This window comes from Panicum virgatum, chromosome 9K (assembly GCF_016808335.1).
Source record: "Panicum virgatum strain AP13 chromosome 9K, P.virgatum_v5, whole genome shotgun sequence".
In the NCBI taxonomy this organism is placed as follows: domain Eukaryota; kingdom Viridiplantae; phylum Streptophyta; class Magnoliopsida; order Poales; family Poaceae; genus Panicum; species Panicum virgatum.
The window spans coordinates 27,907,009-27,927,094 of record NC_053144.1 but is presented as its reverse complement, the minus strand read 5'-3'; positions in this window follow the sequence as shown (position 1 = coordinate 27,927,094).

Sequence of the window (20,086 nt, the reverse complement as noted above, 5' to 3'; positions counted from 1 at the left end):
GCAGGCTGGCTCTCGAGTCTCGACCCCTCAGCCAAGGGCAGCTTGCCCTTTTTGCCGCTACGCTAGCTAGCAGCCTGAGCTCCATTCCTCGGGATCGTGCTGGATTCTCACAGTGCTGTCTCCAACTTGGGCTGAAACTAACTTTCCTAAAAGAAAAAAAATTTCTTTTCAAAAAAAAGAAAAAAAAATGCTTACTCGGATACTCCCTTTATTTTTATTTATATGTTGTATTAGGTTTGTCCTAACTCAAACTTGATAAACTTTGACCAAACTTATAGAAAGAAATAATAATATTTATAATACCAAATTTACTTTTTTAAAGAAACAGAAGGGAAATCCCCTACTAATTATATTTTTTTATAGACTTGGTCAAAGTTAACAAAGTTTGACTTAAAATAAATTTAATGCGACATGTAAATAAAAATAGGGAGAGTAACAAAAACTAAAATAGGATCGGAGGGTGCGATCCTGGCCTGTGCCAAACTCTTGTTTGCTGCGGTGGGCAGAGTACAGGAGGAGCACCGATCGCACCTTGTTTGGCTCTAGCATTAGGATTTAGGGAGACGTCCGCACCTTCAAGGTAGAAAGGTGTGTCGTTTCCATCCAATTCCTTGCTTGACAACCGGGAGCCAGTTTGTTGGTACCGTTGGAACTAGCTTTTCTATCCAGGCCACTCTCGGTAGTAGATAAGTGAAGAAAAAACCTAGGATTCGTCCTCTCATCCAAGGAATATTATCGTTTGGTAAATAAACTCCTAGCTATATACAAATACAAATGGTGAGTGGAAGGTAGAGAACGGTCTAGGTAACACATATATACCTTGACTATTGATGGTCATGGGTCGGAGCCACGAATGAAGTATGAGGGGGCCACACAATTCAAGCATATTTGTTCTGCATCAGTATTTTTCTCTCACACCAAATCAACATCAGCCACCAGCCAGTCAGCAGTACTTTCTCTCACGGCAAATCAGCACCAGTCACCAGCCACCAGCCACAACCAGCAGAACTGAGCGAGTTGCATATTGATGTACCGTAAGAAATTTTTCACTAAATATGCTATCCATACAATTTCAAATCCAACAATTTTGCCACATATAGAATCTAATTGTAAGCATATTTTTCGCGGTCCTGAGCACATTTTTCATTAATAGAGAAAAGAAGAAGTCACCAGTACAAAACACTAGCTTTGGAACAGAGGCCCAAGCTCAAAAATAATTGAAAAAAATTACATAATAATTGAAAAGCGACCAAACGATCTACCGAGGGCGTCAACAAAAGAAGTAATCAAGCTATGACCAGCTAGGCCCCAAGTGACAGCCTCATCCTCAAGGCCCCAATTGTAAGCATATGATTTGATGAAGTGATTCTTCTTCATTATCTTGATAGCTTGATTGCCTAACGGAGCGCGATAGAAGCTCACGGGAGCTATTCGCTGCATACAATTGGAGGAGGTTCGGCTAGAGGCACGACGAATTTGGGTAAGGCCAGGAAGTACGGCCGCACGGCGAAGGGATGAACCGAATGTGAAGCACGCTGGATCGACGCAACCATGGGAGGCAAAACATTAGATTGATCGAATTAGTTGTGGACAAAAATCAAAGATACTGATTAGTAATTAATTAGCCCCATCGTCCGAACCACTTGGGCTTAACAGTCCAATAGTTCATTAGTAACTTAACTAGCGTAGTGCCCGTGCATTGCTACGGGTAATATAATAGATTTACATAATAACATCAATTTTATATCCATTCACTTCATGTACAGACCATGCAGTGATTGTGAGAGACATTAATTGTATGTGTTCCAATTGGAATTCCGATCGATTGATTTGTTCGAGTTCCGATCATAATTCCGATTGATTTATCCTAATTCTTCTTAGGATCCGATTGAGTGACAAAAAAAATATTGCTTGCTTTAAAAATAGTAGAGATAGAGATTTGGTGTAGAATTAAATATACTAACAAAGGGGCTCAATATTTTTTTGTCACGTTGGGAGGGGTCATGGCCCCTGCGGGCTGCGGGCCCCTCCCTAGCTAGCTCCACCACCCATGTGGCCCTAGTACTTTTATTTATTTCGTTGCATTGCATTCATGCGTTATGTGTGCGAAGCATTTCAACACCATGTAGCAAACCTATTTACTATATATATAAATCCTAGTTAGTTGTATATACCATGAAATACTTATTTCGACACCGGGGCTTATATACGCCAGCTGTTATAGCTTTTATATATAGTAGTACTCCCTCCATCCACAAAAGAATGCAATTCTCACTTTTGATAAGTCAAATAGCTTGAACTTTGATTGAAGTTATACAAAAAAAGTAATAACATTCATGATATACAAAATATATTTTTATAATATATTTATTTGGTGACATAAACGCTAATACTATTTACTATAAATCTGGTCAAATTTGAACTAATAATTTGACTGGTATGGGTCCCATGATTGCATTCTTTTGTGGAAGGAGGAAGTATGATAAAAAGTGTGGTTGTCAGGGCTTCCCTGCATTATTATAAATAGCATAGTAACAGATTTGCTTTGGGTTGGCATGTCTTGCTCTCGTTGCTCAACATGGCAGCGTGTTTGTGCCCATCTGCGACGCTACCACCATGCATGTAGCTTGGTTCCTTTTTGCTGCCATTTCTATCTTAGTAGCATGGCTTCAGATCCCTTCGGAGGCCAGGTCACTCTCATGTCCAACTGAACCTAAAACAGGTAGCTAGGTAGAGAGAATTGCGTGGGCACACAGGACTTCACCATGGATCTACACGTACGTACCCTGATGTCGTATGATCGAGTGATCGAGCGTGGCTCCATTGCACGCACTGCACGTTGGTCCTCCCTTCATTCCCTTCCATCATGGCATGCTGCTGAATGCATTTCGATCACTACCTGACATGGAATCACCTCACCACCAACCGCTAGCCAGAAACCTATCTGTGTGGCTGCGGTTTTGTACTGTTCCAGTGTTACCATTTTGTTATGGAAGCACTTCATTAATTATTAGGTGATACTGATAGTACTGCATGCCGTGCAAAGCTAGCCAGACTGCTCTGAAGTAAAATTTGCCATTTTAGCGCCATTGCTCAGGAGGTCGCAAAAAGTGATGTAAGTAGGGATGCAAGTTATGTATGTTTTGGGTCATTGGGTCGACCTAAAAAATTGATAAAATAAACTAGAATGACACTCTGCTTAAATAATTTTGGAGGAAAAATGAATTAGAGTGGCATGCCATCATAATTAATTAGTTGACCCAAAAAAATACCATCATTAGATGCAACCTTATTAGATAGGGACCTATAGGGTCAATGTACCTACCACATGAGTGTTCCTGGGTTTGTAGGGCCAAAGAGGTTACGCAAACTGGATTAGGGATTGCCAACTGAAATTTCTTGCCTGTTGAAATGGGTTGATGCTGTCTGCTAGGCCATTTCTTTCCTAAGCTTAACCATTACTACTGGGCCTGCCGGGGTCGTAGATTCGCCCTTGGTTGTAGGTTACGTTTTTGTGAAACTGCCCCCACCCCTTATGCTGATATCAAGACACATGTGTGGCTTCACAAGAAGAGCTTTCCTTGTTATCTAGTTAAATTTTGTATGGTATATAATCATATGAATCTACATGATGCTCAATTAGCTAGAGGGCATGCTTCATATAATTTTGTTTTTGTTCCAATTGATTTTTTTTATCAAATTATATTGTTTGGCTAATAATTGGTGTCTATCTTAGAACTTGGTTCTGGGTTCATGGAAAAGGTCACTCGCGTAGCCTCATGTTCAACAAAACCTTAGACTCGTGCATAAAGCCACAGAAAAATTGGGTGTACCTATTATTACTACATCCCTTTCTTAGAGATTTTTCATATATCACCTCAAACTTCGGTTAAATATGTTTTGATCAAATCTAGCTTGATTTTGGCACTGTAGTTGCATTAAGTTTCATATGGTTCCATGGAGTGATTGACAATATTGATCACGTATGTGGGTCACAATGCCATTGTTGTCACACCCCAAAATTTCAATTTTGGATTATGAATATCTTTTTGAATAAACCTGCAAAAAATATCTTTTTGAATAAAATTATACATTTTCTAAATATTCCGAGAATTTTCTGGATTTTTTTGGAGATTATTCTTGTATAGATAAAGATGTTGCTGAGTTCTAGGCGCACGCAACCCCTGGTCGATTACCTGTGAAGTTTGGAGCCATCGTTTCCAGGATAAAGTTGTGTATCTCTAATAGAATTGTGGTCGTTGTAAGTATCTTTTACGTGACATTGTTACTCATTATTCCATTATTACGTCACTATATGTATGGAACTTGATCCCGGCATACATATAGTCATGCATCCAGTTTTCTTTTAAAAACCGGGTGTGACAATTGTTTGCAAAGGTTGTGGTGACTACCGGATCTGAATGTAAACCTTTATATGCTTTGGCAGTTTTGTGACACACCCTTCACAATGTGGATATTATGATATGCAGGTGGCTCCATCGAATAACTTTTAACATTCAGATTGATTTTGTATGGTCTACACTTTCACTTGGCACATGCTTGTCTCGTTGCTTAACATGGAAATGCCCATGTGTTTTTTTTTATAAGGAAGAGCTTCTTCATGATGTTATCAAGTTAAATTGGGTTTGGTATGGTAGTAGTGACCTACATGGTCTACAATTGAAACATGTTGCTCTCATTGAGATCCATATATATGTGGCCATCCACGCACACGGAGCTGCATGGTAGGTTCTTTTAATTTGGTTTCTGTTTCTGTTGCTGTTGTTGAATTGCTTTGCTTGGCAACACGTAAATTGCTATCCTAGAACTCAGTTTTGTATCCATGCAAAAAAAAAGTCACTCTCATATTCAATAAAACCTTGGACTCATGCATAATGCATGGTCTAAAGAATTGAGATGTACATTTTTCTTGCATCTCTCTTCTTCCTATGGCATCTTAAACTTTGTTAGTACATTTTTCTTTACAAAACCTTGCTTGAATCTGGTACTGCAATTCTGTGAGTTTAACTTAGTTCGACAGAAAGATTAGACGATCTTGATCAGATCTGTTTGTTTGCATTGTGCGACCATCGTCTCTACCTACTGCAAACGTTTCATATGGTTATTAAAAGGTTGTCGTGGTGTGGCAAACCACAGCCGGGTGGCGGAATGCACCCGCCTAAGCCCAGAGGGTGAGTACTCGGGGGGTTAGCTAGGACTAGTTCGATCTCGCTGGAAGAACACGATGAACACAACAGGTTTAGAGTGGTTCGGGCCGCCGGAGTGTAATACCCTACGTCCACTGTGTGTTGTATTGCCTTAGTTTCGAGAGAGTCTTGGCGTGTCTGGTGCTGAGTCCAGCGTGAGTCTGTGTGTGCTTGTGTGTGTACAGCGAGCGCCTCCCTTTTATATCTCAAGGGAGGCGCGTACATGGCCGTTGGGTCCCCGACAGGTGGGCCCAAACGATGTAGTATAAAATAATGTACTGTTCATACATTATGTCGTTGCAGGCGAATGAGATCTCATTCCTGGATTTCTTTGCCTGCCCGCGGGAATCCTCCGTCCAACATACCCATGCACTGTCTTGTCGAAACAGCGCCAGGCGTAGCTTGCGGCGTCGCCTGCAGCGTAGCTGAACGGGCCGTGTAGCTTGCGGCGTAGGCGGCATGATGGAAAAGTGCCGTGCCGTCGTATCTATTTAATGCGGCAAACGGGCTCTGCGTGGATGCGGCGCAGGCAGCTGCACTGTGTACCTCAGTAATACACGGTCTATAGTGAGGCCTGACAAAGACTGCCCCGCGTGCCGCAGCGGCAGTGCACGCCTCAACTACCCGCATTGAATGCGGTGAGTGGGCGAGTCCTCCAGCGGAAGACCCGCGCCCGTGCCCGCGCCTGCGGGACACGTGGCGGCTCCGGACCCCCCCCCCCCCCCGGAGGTATGTTGGTTCTACGCGCGTGAGAGGTCCGGATGGACGCGGGAGGTCCCGGACCCCTATGGGGGATCCGAGGCCTCGGCTGTTGGCTCGGAGCTTCCCTTCCTCAGGGACACGTGGCGTCACCGGATCCGTCCCAGAGCGAGGAGCGGGTCCGGGGCCATTTGTGGCAGAACCACCTAAATTATCCCGGCTCAAGTGCGCAGGCCATCACCATAAAGGCAACATTAGCTCAAACGCACTTCAAACAGAACAATTCTGGGTCTGTCGGGTAACGTCCCGATACAACCACCGGTTCTCGGATCGAACAAGCATACCCCGCACGAAGGCGAGTCCAGAGATATTACAACCACAATTTTACAACACAGGCAAAGTAATGATTACAAACCAGTTCTAAAATATTATTACAAGTACAAACTAAAAAAAATAGTTATACAAACCATAACTTTAACTTCAGAGTTTGAAAGCAGCGGAAAGAGACAACGATGGCTACAACACGTCGCAAAAGTATACCAAGCTAGCCCAAGCAAGGTATCACTCGTCATGGTCATTGCCGGCCGAAGACGAATCCCACTCTACAGACCAGCCAGGAGGCAAAGAGCAGGGATAGGTCAAACTAGCGACCTGGTCCTCAAGACTCCTACCTGAAAAAGGGTTTCAACAGCAAGGCTGAGTATTCTAATACTCAGCAAGACTTAACCGTCAACGGGTATAAGTAGCCCACTATAGCTAGACTATGCAAGGATTGTGAGGCTCTGGTTTTCCTTTTTGCTGAAAAGCAATAAAGAGTAGATCCTTACTTTCAAGTTTTAGCCTTCAAGATTCTAGTAGATTAACCATTCTATGTAAGCAACTACTATCCAAACATGGTAGAAAACTAAGCAAACATCAAGATTAATAAATAATATTGTTGCTCTTATTACTCTGTGTGGCAAAGGGATCAAGCAGTCTCATTTCATCGTGAGAGGCAGACGATTCTGAATCGAAATTCAACCTTGCAAGGATAACCTAGCACACACGCTTGAAGCACCGTCGAGTCACTTCGAAGCAACCGTTGACCTTTCTTTCCGGCTTGTGGATAGGGTCACTCTCCCCGACTACAGGGCTCCAAGGTCCACCCGTGCCCGGTCCACCCTTGTCCCTTGAAGTCGTAGTGTTGATCAACAATAACATTTAAAAACCTATCTCTAAAGAGAGAGTGAAAGGTATATCCACTCCCCGGTCCAATCGGCTACTAGGCTTGCCGCGTACCATATTTACGGCATGTGGCTAGTACTTTCAAAAACTTAACCACCGCTACCACACCCCGCGACCTTAGCAAGTTCATCAACACAGACGGGGTCTCACATAAAGTCATGATATCGATCACAACCCCGTCCGTCGTCCTTATATTGATAACAGAAGTAAACAAATAATTCCTATAAAGCTCGCGAGTGACAGGCAATCACTCGACTTTTACCGGTCCTATAAGCTTAGCAAGTAGTCGAACTCAAGTCTAGTATTCAATACATAGGTTCCTAGGATCATGCATCTAGGGTTTCAATTCAAATCCTAAGAACTGTAAATGCACAAGTAAATAATAACAGTGAATGATAATAATTTGAAATATAGGTTATGTCCGGGGCTTGCCTTCTCGGTAATTACTAACTATTTCAGCGCTAGGCTCTTCCGAACTTTGGTTCGGGGCTTCAGTTAGTTCCGCAGTGTTTACTTGAGCTTCTAGATCACCTCCGTCAGATTCCGGAATCAGCTCGTACGTCCCGTCCGATAAGGCAGTCGTGTCTATATGTAATGCAAGAACAACATTATAAACAAACATGGGCAATCGTTTATAGAGTAGTTAAATACTAAATTTAGCTACACAAGGCATCATGATCAACAGCACAAATGAAGTTGACTAACTTCATAAACAAGTGGGGGTGATTTCCTATACAAATAAGTCACGGTTTACAAATAAATCAACAACTCAGAGTACAAATAGAAATAAATTATACCAAAATTACACTAAACAGAACATGAACATACTCAGCTACCCTGTAAAAATCATGCCAAGACATGTAGTCATTTAATCACAACAAATCATTCATGCAGGCAACACCTAGCACAAGCTTGAATTATACAGACTAAAATGTAGCAAAGTAGAAGCTCAAAATTTAACAGGAGATCTACACAGTGAGGATCTAGCTACTGTGAATTTTTCATGATTTTACCTACAGAGAAATAATTCCGAGAAAATAAACAAAACAGACATTAGTTTAGCAAGATTCAATTTTAGCTCCTTTTCTAGTCATGAACTGAGGCTCAAACTTCCTGGACAAGCTAATCTACTTAAAAAGAACATGCAGAAATAAATTCATGATTTATTACGAACAGAAACTATTTACCATAATTAAAGTCTACTAAATAAGGATTAAATCAAATAAAAAGCTACACCAAAGAACTGATCATGAAATTTTTATAGAAAATCAAGTGTTACAAGAGTGAACTACCATAAAAGTTTCACTGTAAGACAAGCTTTTAATCATCAGATAAGAAAAAGATAAAACATTTAGTATTTATTTACCTAGTGACACAAAACCAATTATACAGCAAAAAATTTCAACAAAAGCCTAACATATTATGATTCTACTGCATAGAGCTAAACACAAGGATTCCAAAACATCAAAGTTTATATTTTTCTGAATTTCCTATGAATTTCTATGGAATTTCAAAGTTCACTGCAAAAATTACAAAGGAGCCCTTAGTGGCACTATTCATATGAGTCACAGTCTATTCACCTAACCCCCTGGGCTTTCTTTTCTTTCCACCCGAGGTCCTTGGCCGCAGGGGAAGGACAGGGGCGGCTCGGCCGGCCTAAATCCGGCAAGGGGGCTCACCGGAGTTTGGGGGAAAGTGGTGGAGAAGCACCACGGCGTCAAGAGGAACCCGTAGGTGGCTTTGGTTGGAGCAGGGATGGCCGGTAGTGGCTCGTCGGCGTGACAGTGGCGGCGGCGGAGGGGTGGCTCAGCGGTGGCGGTGCTCCGGCGACGGATTGGCGGGGAGAAAGGGCTGGGGAGCTAGAGCGGCTCCTGGCGCACCAGAAGGTGCCCGAAGTTGGGGTAGGGGTAGCCCGTAGCGGGCTGTCCGCGGCGGCCAGGGCACGCTGGCGGCGAGTTGTGGCCGGGGGCGGTGGTCCGGTGAGGGAGAGTGGAAGGGGTGGGGCCGAGGAGACTCAGGGGACCAAGGGGGTTCGATTCAAGGGTCTAACTGGGGAAGTGGAGGTTCGAGGTGGGCGCTCCACGGGGGCCGACGAGCGGCGGCGCAAATGGAGGGAAGGGGCGGCGGGATGCTGAAGCAAGGTTCTACTGAGCGATTCGTTAGGCCCAGAGTGGAAGGAATAGCAAGGAAAAGGGCTCGGGGATGAGCTCGGCCGAGGAGAAGGCGAAATTGGGGACGGCGACGTGCTCCCGTGGGCGGCCGGCGAGGTGGCAGCCGCGCGAAGCTTCGGCGGAGTCGTGGCGAGGGAAGGGAGCTCCAGCGCGAGGGGTAGAGCGGCGGGGAACTCAGGCGCGACGCGTGGAAGCCACGAGGAGCAGGAGGTGGCACGAGGGCGGCCCTCCACGGCGGGCGGCGCCGCGCTGTCGGTCGGCGGGGGTGAAACAGAGAAACAGGCAGGAGGAAGGAGAAAGAGGATTAGTTCGCAATTTCAGAAAATTCCAGGGACCTGAATGTAAACTAGTGATAACTTTTAATATAGGGCTCAAATGAAAAAGTGCCCAACATGAAAGTTGTTCAATTTTTCAAGATCTACAACTTTGATGTTGTGCAAAAATTTATTTGATCAAAGATTCAAGAGCTAATTTTGAAAACATGGAAGGAATTTTAAATTCCAGGAACTTTGTCTTTTTCAATGTATTTTCACTTTAAACATAGACTTAAAAGCAAAATTTGCTGCCATGTAATAAATGCTCTGAATTTTGCAAAAACACCCTCCACAAAAGTTATAAATGCATACTCTATTCAATAAAACTACAGAAAGGACCTTGCATAAAATCATAATTACACATAGAACCTTTTTATATTTACAAAAAGATCCTTTTTCAAGCAATTCAAGCATATGATGCATGATTTGGTTCTAATTACCCTAAATTGGCTATTTAAAAACTTGGGCCGTTACAGCCTACCCCCCTTAAAAAGAATCTCGTCCCGAGATTCCGAACGAAAAACTCTCAAGGGAAGAGGAGTAGACTAACCATCAAAGCCAATAGGACAAAGTCACAATAGAGAAGGTTGATGTTGACGATATGATCTTTTGTAGATAAGGATTGAGAACTTAGAGAAAGTTCAGGAAACCAGGTATGAATTTATGAGCGAGAGGAATTACTGTGCGATTGTGTGAACTAATCAATTGTTTTTCCACACTAAAGGCTCTAGGATTTCATTCTTTGCAGTAAGAGTCGGTGGATAAAACATGAGATCACAATCACCATCAAAGTCGGCTGGAAAAGACTGGTGGATTATTCTAGTACTAACATATAGTAGGATTTTTGTAAAGAAAGGACCTAAGTTCTGGTAGAATCAAGGTCTCAATCTGGTGGTGAATCTAGATAGAAAAGATATCAAGGTGAGTTTTTGCTCAAGGACATTCTTTCTCAAACTATTGATTAAATTAAACATTATGATGCGAGATGCATATGCTCGATGACCATGAGAATGATGCATCCTCAAGATGTATGATTGCAATGCTGGTTAGTGACCCAGAAGGATATACCAAAACTCACAGTTTTTGTTGGCCGAATCAAAACCCCAAGTTAACACAATATTCAGGTCGCGAAAAATGGATTGTCGGGGTATTGCTTACACGTACCAAGATACCAGCGCGCTTCTAGTGGCACAAACGTATGGCTGCAGCACACACGAGGCCCTAGGTCCCGTCGCGGCACCATTGGTCAGTGACAGACACCAAGACAAAGTAAAAATATAGCAACCTAAATAATGTGCATGGCTAGAAAGAAAGACGGAGGGTTAGGTGATAAACGCAAAACCCTTTCCAGATGCATATGATGTTAATTGTAATTGAGCCCCATGATGCACATGTTTAAATAATGGCCATGCAACAACCATGCTAGTAATGATCCTGCGTGTTATTCTAGTATTCTTGATTGCCACTCTTTTTAGTCTTCAAGGAGAGTTATACGAGCAAGGAGGGTAATGAGATTTCACTTGGATATGCAAAGTAAGGGCTAGACGGTTTGAGAATAGAGAATATACCCGTCATAACCGGTGCACCTTCAAGAAGATCGGATAGTGAGGTACCTCCAACCTTTCCTTGTAAACTATCCTGTCTCTTTCCCTTATTTTTGTTGTTCTGCATAGAATCTTGACCCTGTTTTGGTCGTCTAGGCTGGGAGCAGTGTCGAGCGAAGTGGTTAGGATTCCCACAATTGAAGCAACGTTTTATTTTGCCTGAACCACCACGTGGGATGAAGTCCGTGCAGGTAATTTCCCACCCAGTCAAGTCTATATCGCTTGGGTCATGCTTGAGAGTCTGATGCTTTGCTTGGCGAGCCTTAAATTCCATCGGAGGTCGCGATGGTGGCGTTAGGGAGTCTAAGTAAACATCCCTCATCTCCTTTATTCCTTCATTGAGCTCTGGATATTCCGCAACCAGAGGTTGGGGAACATTATACCCATCCCCTAGCTGGTGTTGCTGCTGTAGGAGTTGATAAATCTCTTGCTGTCTCTGAGCAAGTTGCTGGAGTAGTTTGGTCTGGGTAGCCACGAGTTCAGCCAGGTTGGACAGTAGTGGCTGTCCGCTAACACAAGCACTTCCCAACCCTGCAGGAGCATTGTGTGTCCCTTGCACCATCTGCAATGCGTAATTCTTTCATTAACTAGGAAAAAAAATTTAGTAGCAGCCAGGGAACACATTTTCGAATAAAACTTTCCACATGATCAACTATAGATCAGGTCACATACTAGGCCAAATAATTTTGTATTTCTCAGATACAACAGAAAGACAGATTTCTAGATAGATCTTAGGCGATCGAATGGACAGGGTTCTTGTGCTACGCTGTTAATCAGCAGAGATCAAAGAAGTGATTGGACTAAAAATATAGTCTCACATATTCAATAGGCTAAAATTTGATGAGTACCCATGTCACAAAATTTGCAACATTTTTAGTATTCATCAAACAGCGTAGAAATGCACAAATAAAGAGATTTGGCAAGTAGAAAAGGATTAAGATCTTCCAAACTGGTAGTCCAAGTGGTACTGTTTCATCATTTGAGATTCTAAGGAATGAAAAGATCACTAGACATCAAGATGGGGCTTAGGATGAAGGCATGACTCAAAACCATATTTTTCATCCAAGGAAACCTAAGCATTTAACAAGTATGCTACAAAAATCAAAATTTCACTCACTCATGTCTTAAGCACACTAACACTTATCTTATAAGGATTCATACTAGAAATTCCTTAAAAAGCTCATGTAGCAACTTCAAATATTATGGACCAATCAAACATCAACCAGATATGTATGCACGTCCTGACCGTCCTCACAAGATAAACAATTGCCAACTAATGTTGGGCTTACGTGGTTAGCACGGTGGTATAACATAGATACGGCTCTCCCTATATAGCTAGTCGATACATTCTAACCGTTCTTATCTTATCGAATCGTGGTTAGTGTACCTGCACAAGATTGACAGAACATATATATATCCAATGAACCTTTCATGCCAGCACCCATGAAAGCGTTCTCATACAGTACCGCTCACTATAGAAGCGGCAGCCATACAATTTCCGCCGTATGGCCAACGTTAACATACGCTACTTAGTGGCGTATTCACGAGTTCCTTTACTCCCAATATAGTCGACCGAGATCGGTATATTGGCAGCAGCTCAAGTAGGTCACTGCTTGAGCACAGCGTTCGGTTCGCATCGCCGACGGGAAGGTCAGACTCCCTCAGCTGACTGAGCACACTTTACTTCCAATATAGTCAACTAATCGTCGATATATTGGAAGCACCTCAAGTAAGCCACTGCTTGAGGGCAGCGTTCGGCTCGCATCACCGACGGGAAGGTCAGACTCCCTCAGCTGACTGAGGATCCTTACCATCTTACCTCAACGTAGGTGCGTCGTTACAGAAATTAAGAGTTGCTTGTAAGTATGGTTTGACAAAAAGTAAATGCTGGAAGTCAGATAACATAAACCATACAGAAATAACCACCTAGTAATTCCCATAAATTCCCTAGGACTTTACGTTCTAAGCACAACTCTTAACGAATCCAACGTAGTTTTCCGAAATTCTTTATGGTTCCAATTTTATATGGAAAATGGTTTTTAAGGTTCCAACACCTCTGATGTACGCTTGCAGCTCTGGTACCAGCTGTGGCAGAACCACCTAAATTATCCCGGCTCAAGTGCGCAGGCCATCACCATAAAGGCAACATTAGCTCAAACGCACTTCAAACGGAACAATTCTGGGTCTGTCGGGTAACGTCCCGATACAACCACCGGTTCTCGGATCGAACAAGCATACCCCGCACGAAGGCGAGTCCAGAGATATTACAACCACAATTTTACAACACAGGCAAAGTAATGATTACAAACCAGTTCTAAAATATTATTACAAGTACAAACTAAAAAAAACAGTTATACAAACCATAACTTTAACTTCAGAGTTTGAAAGCAGCGGAAAGAGACAACGATGGCTACAACACGTCGCAAAAGTATACCAAGCTAGCCCAAGCAAGGTATCACTCGTCATGGTCATTGCCGGCCGAAGACGAATCCCACTCTACAGACCAGCCAGGAGGCAAAGAACAGGGATAGGTCAAACTAGCGACCTGGTCCTCAAGACTCCTACCTGAAAAAGGGTTTCAACAGCAAGGCTGAGTATTCTAATACTCAGCAAGACTTAACCGTCAACGGGTATAAGTAGCCCACTATAGCTAGACTATGCAAGGATTGTGAGGCTCTGGTTTTCCTTTTTGCTGAAAAGCAATAAAGAGTAGATCCTTACTTTCAAGTTTTAGCCTTCAAGATTCTAGTAGATTAACCATTCTATGTAAGCAACTACTATCCAAACATGGTAGAAAACTAAGCAAACATCAAGATTAATAAATAATATTGTTGCTCTTATTACTCTGTGTGGCAAAGGGATCAAGCAGTCTCATTTCATCGTGAGAGGCGGACGATTCTGAATTGAAATTCAACCTTGCAAGGATAACCTAGCACACACGCTTGAAGCACCGTCGAGTCACTTCGAAGCAACCGTTGACCTTTCTTTCCGGCTTGTGGATAGGGTCACTCTCCCCGACTACAGGGCTCCAAGGTCCACCCGTGCCCGGTCCACCCTTGTCCCTTGAAGTCGTAGTGTTGATCAACAATAACATTTAAAAACCTATCTCTAAAGAGAGAGTGAAAGGTATATCCACTCCCCGGTCCAATCGGCTACTAGGCTTGCCACGTACCATATTTACGGCATGTGGCTAGTACTTTCAAAAACTTAACCACCGCTACCATACCCCGCGACCTTAGCAAGTTCATCAACACAGACGGGGTCTCACATAAAGTCATGATATCGATCACAACCCCGTCCGTCGTCCTTATATTGATAACAGAAGTAAACAAATAATTCCTATAAAGCTCGCGAGTGACAGGCAATCACTCGACTTTTACCGGTCCTATAAGCTTAGCAAGTAGTCGAACTCAAGTCTAGTATTCAATACATAGGTTCCTAGGATCATGCATCTAGGGTTTCAATTCAAATCCTAAGAACTGTAAATGCACAAGTAAATAATAACAGTAAATGATAATAATTTGAAATATAGGTTATGTCCGGGGCTTGCCTTCTCGGTAATTACTAACTATTTCAGCGCTAGGCTCTTCCGAACTTTGGTTCGGGGCTTCAGTTAGTTCCGCAGTGTTTACTTGAGCTTCTAGATCACCTCCGTCAGATTCCGGAATCAGCTCGTACGTCCCGTCCGATAAGGCAGTCGTGTCTATATGTAATGCAAGAACAACATTATAAACAAACATGGGCAATCGTTTATAGAGTAGTTAAATACTAAATTTAGCTACACAAGGCATCATGATCAACAGCACAAATGAAGTTGACTAACTTCATAAACAAGTGGGGGTGATTTCCTATACAAATAAGTCACGGTTTACAAATAAATCAACAACTCAGAGTACAAATAGAAATAAATTATACCAAAATTACACTAAACAGAACATGAACATACTCAGCTACCCTGTAAAAATCATGCCAAGACATGTAGTCATTTAATCACAACAAATCATTCATGCAGGCAACACCTAGCACAAGCTTGAATTATACAGACTAAAATGTAGCAAAGTAGAAGCTCAAAATTTAACAGGAGATCTACACAGTGAGGATCTAGCTACTGTGAATTTTTCATGATTTTACCTACAGAGAAATAATTCCGAGAAAATAAACAAAACAGACATTAGTTTAGCAAGATTCAATTTTAGCTCCTTTTCTAGTCATGAACTGAGGCTCAAACTTCCTGGACAAGCTAATCTACTTAAAAAGAACATGCAGAAATAAATTCATGATTTATTACGAAAAGAAACTATTTACCATAATTAAAGTCTACTAAACAAGGATTAAATCAAATAAAAAGCTACACCAAAGAACTGATCATGAAATTTTTATAGAAAATCAAGTGTTACAAGAGTGAACTACCATAAAAGTTTCACTGTAAGACAAGCTTTTAATCATCAGATAAGAAAAAGATAAAACATTTAGTATTTATTTACCTAGTGACACAAAACCAATTATACAGCAAAAAATTTCAACAAAAGCCTAACATATTATGATTCTACTGCATAGAGCTAAACACAAGGATTCCAAAACATCAAAGTTTATATTTTGCTGAATTTCCTATGAATTTCTATGGAATTTCAAAGTTCACTGCAAAAATTACAAAGGAGCCCTTAGTGGCACTATTCATATGAGTCACAGTCTATTCACCTAACCCCCTGGGCTTTCTTTTCTTTCCACCCGAGGTCCTTGGCCGCAGGGGAAGGACAGGGGCGGCTCGGCCGGCCTAAATCCGGCAAGGGGGCTCACCGGAGTTTGGGGGAAAGTGGTGGAGAAGCACCACGGCGTCAAGAGGAACCCGTAGGTGGCTTTGGTTGGAGCAGGGATGGCCGGTAGTGGCTCGTCGGCGTGACAGTGGCGGCGGCGGAGGGGTGGCTCAGCGGTGGCGGTGCTCCGGCGACGGATTGGCGGGGAGAAAGGGCTGGGGAGCTAGAGCGGCTCCTGGCGCACCAGAAGGTGCCCGAAGTTGGGGTAGGGGTAGCCCGTAGCGGGCTGTCCACGGCGGCCAGGGCACGCCGGCGGCGAGTTGTGGCCGGGGGCGGTGGTCCGGTGAGGGAGAGTGGAAGGGGTGGGGCCGAGGAGACTCAGGGGACCAAGGGGGTTCGATTCAAGGGTCTAACTGGGGAAGTGGAGGTTCGAGGTGGGCGCTCCACGGGGGCCGACGAGCGGCGGCGCAAATGGAGGGAAGGGGCGGCGGGATGCTGAAGCAAGGTTCTACTGAGCGATTCGTTAGGCCCAGAGTGGAAGGAATAGCAAGGAAAAGGGCTCGGGGATGAGCTCGGCCGAGGAGAAGGCGAAATTGGGGACGGCGACGTGCTCCCGTGGGCGGCCGGCGAGGTGGCAGCCGCGCGAAGCTTCGGCGGAGTCGTGGCGAGGGAAGGGAGCTCCAGCGCGAGGGGTAGAGCGGCGGGGAACTCAGGCGCGACGCGTGGAAGCCACGAGGAGCAGGAGGTGGCGCGAGGGCGGCCCTCCACGGCGGGCGGCGCCGTGCTGTCGGTCGGCGGGGGTGAAACAGAGAAACAGGCAGGAGGAAGGAGAAAGAGGATTAGTTCGCAATTTCAGAAAATTCCAGGGACCTGAATGTAAACCAGTGATAACTTTTAATATAGGGCTCAAATGAAAAAGTGCCCAACATGAAAGTTGTTCAATTTTTCAAGATCTACAACTTTGATGTTGTGCAAAAATTTATTTGATCAAAGATTCAAGAGCTAATTTTGAAAACATGGAAGGAATTTTAAATTCCAGGAACTTTGTCTTTTTCAATGTATTTTCACTTTAAACATAGACTTAAAAGCAAAATTTGCTGCCATGTAATAAATGCTCTGAATTTTGCAAAAACACCCTCCACAAAAGTTATAAATGCATACTCTATTCAATAAAACTACAGAAAGGACATTGCATAAAATCATAATTACACATAGAACCTTTTTATATTTACAAAAAGATCCTTTTTCAAGCAATTCAAGCATATGATGCATGATTTGGTTCTAATTACCCTAAATTGGCTATTTAAAAACCTGGGCCGTTACACCATTGGCCCGGTGAGGTAAGAGCCTGACCCCGTGAGGCCCGGCTGCTCCGCCCCTTATGGCGTAGTTACGGATGACTACTCGAGTTCTGCCTTGCTGCAGTAAGAGTGGGTATCCCTGATATAGGGTACCGACAAAGATTGTGGTGACTTTTTAAAACTTCCATATGTTTCGATGGAGAGATATATACTATGGGATGTAAGTGGCCCTATTGAATAGTTTCTAGCATTTCCTCGCTTGATTTTACATGGTACATGTGTGTTCAGATGGCACCCTGTTGCTCTCTTTGCTTAACATGCGAATCCATTCGTGGACACGCTTGAAGCAGCTGGCTGCAGCAAAAGTCCTTTTTCCCTCCTAGCTAACTTGTTGGCAACCAATTCGTGGCCATCCTTAAACCCCAGTTATATAGAGGTATATGCCCATCATCCATGCAGAAAAAGTCCTCCTACTCTTGTCATCAAAACCTAGGACGACTTATCTACCACCGGAAAAAAAAAGCTTGTTAATTTGGTGATTTCCTGCCTACACATGGGATTAGAACAAAACAGACAAAACAGGCAGAGAACAAGTGTGATCGATTTAGACACAAAGAGGAATAATTGACGTCGTCGTGTACACTGAGGAGTGATCACAAATGTATGCGGTCCTGGTAGTTTGCTTCTTTTTTTTTATCCTTTCGTTGCATCCAGCAGCAATGCAAAGGGTTTGGGCTTGGTACTTTTTGTTAGCGTGCCGAAGGCGTTTCACTCTCTCCAATGCACGGTGTCGCCTCACTCAACCGGCAACCTCTGTGTGGCTGTGATTTTACACTGCTGCTCATGTGCATTGGTTACTTTTTATTGAAGCTTATTAGATGATATTGCCGTGCAAGCTTTGCTAGCCTGCTTTGCAGTACAATTTACCGTTTTGTCATCATGAGGGTTGCAAAGTGATTTGTCTCGTGCTGTCGTGCACATAGATGAGGTGTGCCGCGTCATTAGTGTTCCTGAACAGTGAGGATAGAGGGTCTATGTGCTGCTATAACGATGTGTCGTCGAACTATTGGCTTACGTTTATTTTCAGGGTCTGTTTTTTTAAAAAAAATACTAAATATAAGAATTTTACAATGGTTGAAATAAATGAGGATAATGCATCAGACTAAAATCGACGGCCGAGACATAACAGGTACCTAGAAAAAAATACCAATCAGTAACTCTCGGTACCTCCTGATATCTTACTAAAATAGGAAAGATATCTCTTTATAAAATTAAAAGATTAAAAATTTGTAATATAAGAAAAGAAAACATGCCATAAGAGCTTTTAGGAAGCTTTTTAACAATTCCATTCAGAAAGAGGGATCTATAGTGTTTCAAACTTTTAAAAAGGTTTAAATAGTGGTTAAAGATTATCCAGGTGGAGAAGTGGGAATGGGAGAATAGGTCATCGACTATGTTTTTTTTTCCCTTTCGATAAGGACATGGACATCGACCGTGGTTTTGCTTCCTTCCTACTCATCGTCCAATAAAGGTCCTTGAGTGTCTAGATGGACCTGGTCCACCAGGTTGATATGTAGACCTATCATGTGTCACTCAAGCACTGGCGTTGACAAGCTAACATGCATCCTCTCACTCTTTTATAAAAGTATTTCATTTTATTAGAGTAAAATTTTGACCAACAGTTAATTCATTAATATTAGCGAAAGACTTTGCTAATGAAACAAAATAAATTTTGTGATTTCAAACAAAGGGAATAGACTTCCAGACATTTAATCTAGCTCTCATAATAAATCAATATATACATACATGTTTAGAAAGTATGTCCCATTCTTTGTTGGCATTTGTTTATTTGAACTATAGTAGACATAAAAATGTATTGAAAAGGTAAGAATAATTATTAGTTGAATGCCGTGCTATATACTCCACGTTTTCTATATTTGAACTAATAATTGTTAGGTGAAAAGGTAAGAACTATATTTGAACTAACTGATGATAAGTACGCAGTATATGTTATGACTCTATTTCCTGACGTTTGAAACATAAAATAAAAGAAAACAAAAAGGTAGAAAGCAAGTCAATGCATCGAAATGTCCAGCTCGTGGAAGTGGGAACTCCACGTTTCTCTTCCAGAACCTTCTACCACTCCTTTCATAATCCTTCTTTAGTCAAAGCTGACGCCTTTTTAACCACATCATTGGTCACATCCCATTACGGACGGCGACTCGCTTTGGTTCGTTAGTGAATCCACTTTAATCTGCCTACTCAGGAATAAGACAATGGAAACCTGTCCTCAACTCAAAGCCAGCTGAAAGAGACAGGCAATTCACAAATTATTATTCCCTTTTTCTTTGAAGACAAAAATATCTTAAGGGCTAGCTTGATTCATAGGGATGAGTGTGCATACGTGTATACAAGCTTCTGCACGTGGACTGTGTTTCACAAAAAAGGAAAGCTTTGTGCATGTATTTTGTCTTCAAAATTCATAAGCTCTCTATGACGAAATGAAAGAGTTAGTTGCCACGTCTAACATTGAAGTGAACCTTAACTAAAATTAGATTAAATATTATTTCGACAGCAAATACATGTGGCGGATATATCCAGTTAAAAGGCGACGGGTGCCCTTTTTTATTGGTCCGTGCAAATTATGCAGCCGTCTCCACATGTTAGGTCTGAACAATGGCAGTTTTTCAAGTAAAAACATACTCAAGTCGCAAATAAGTGATGCGCGTGCAGGTTTCCATCGTCTATTTCTATGTCCCTGCAGGTTTTAGTCGTCTTAGGTCGTTTTGGTGGGTGATGGTGTTCTAGTTTT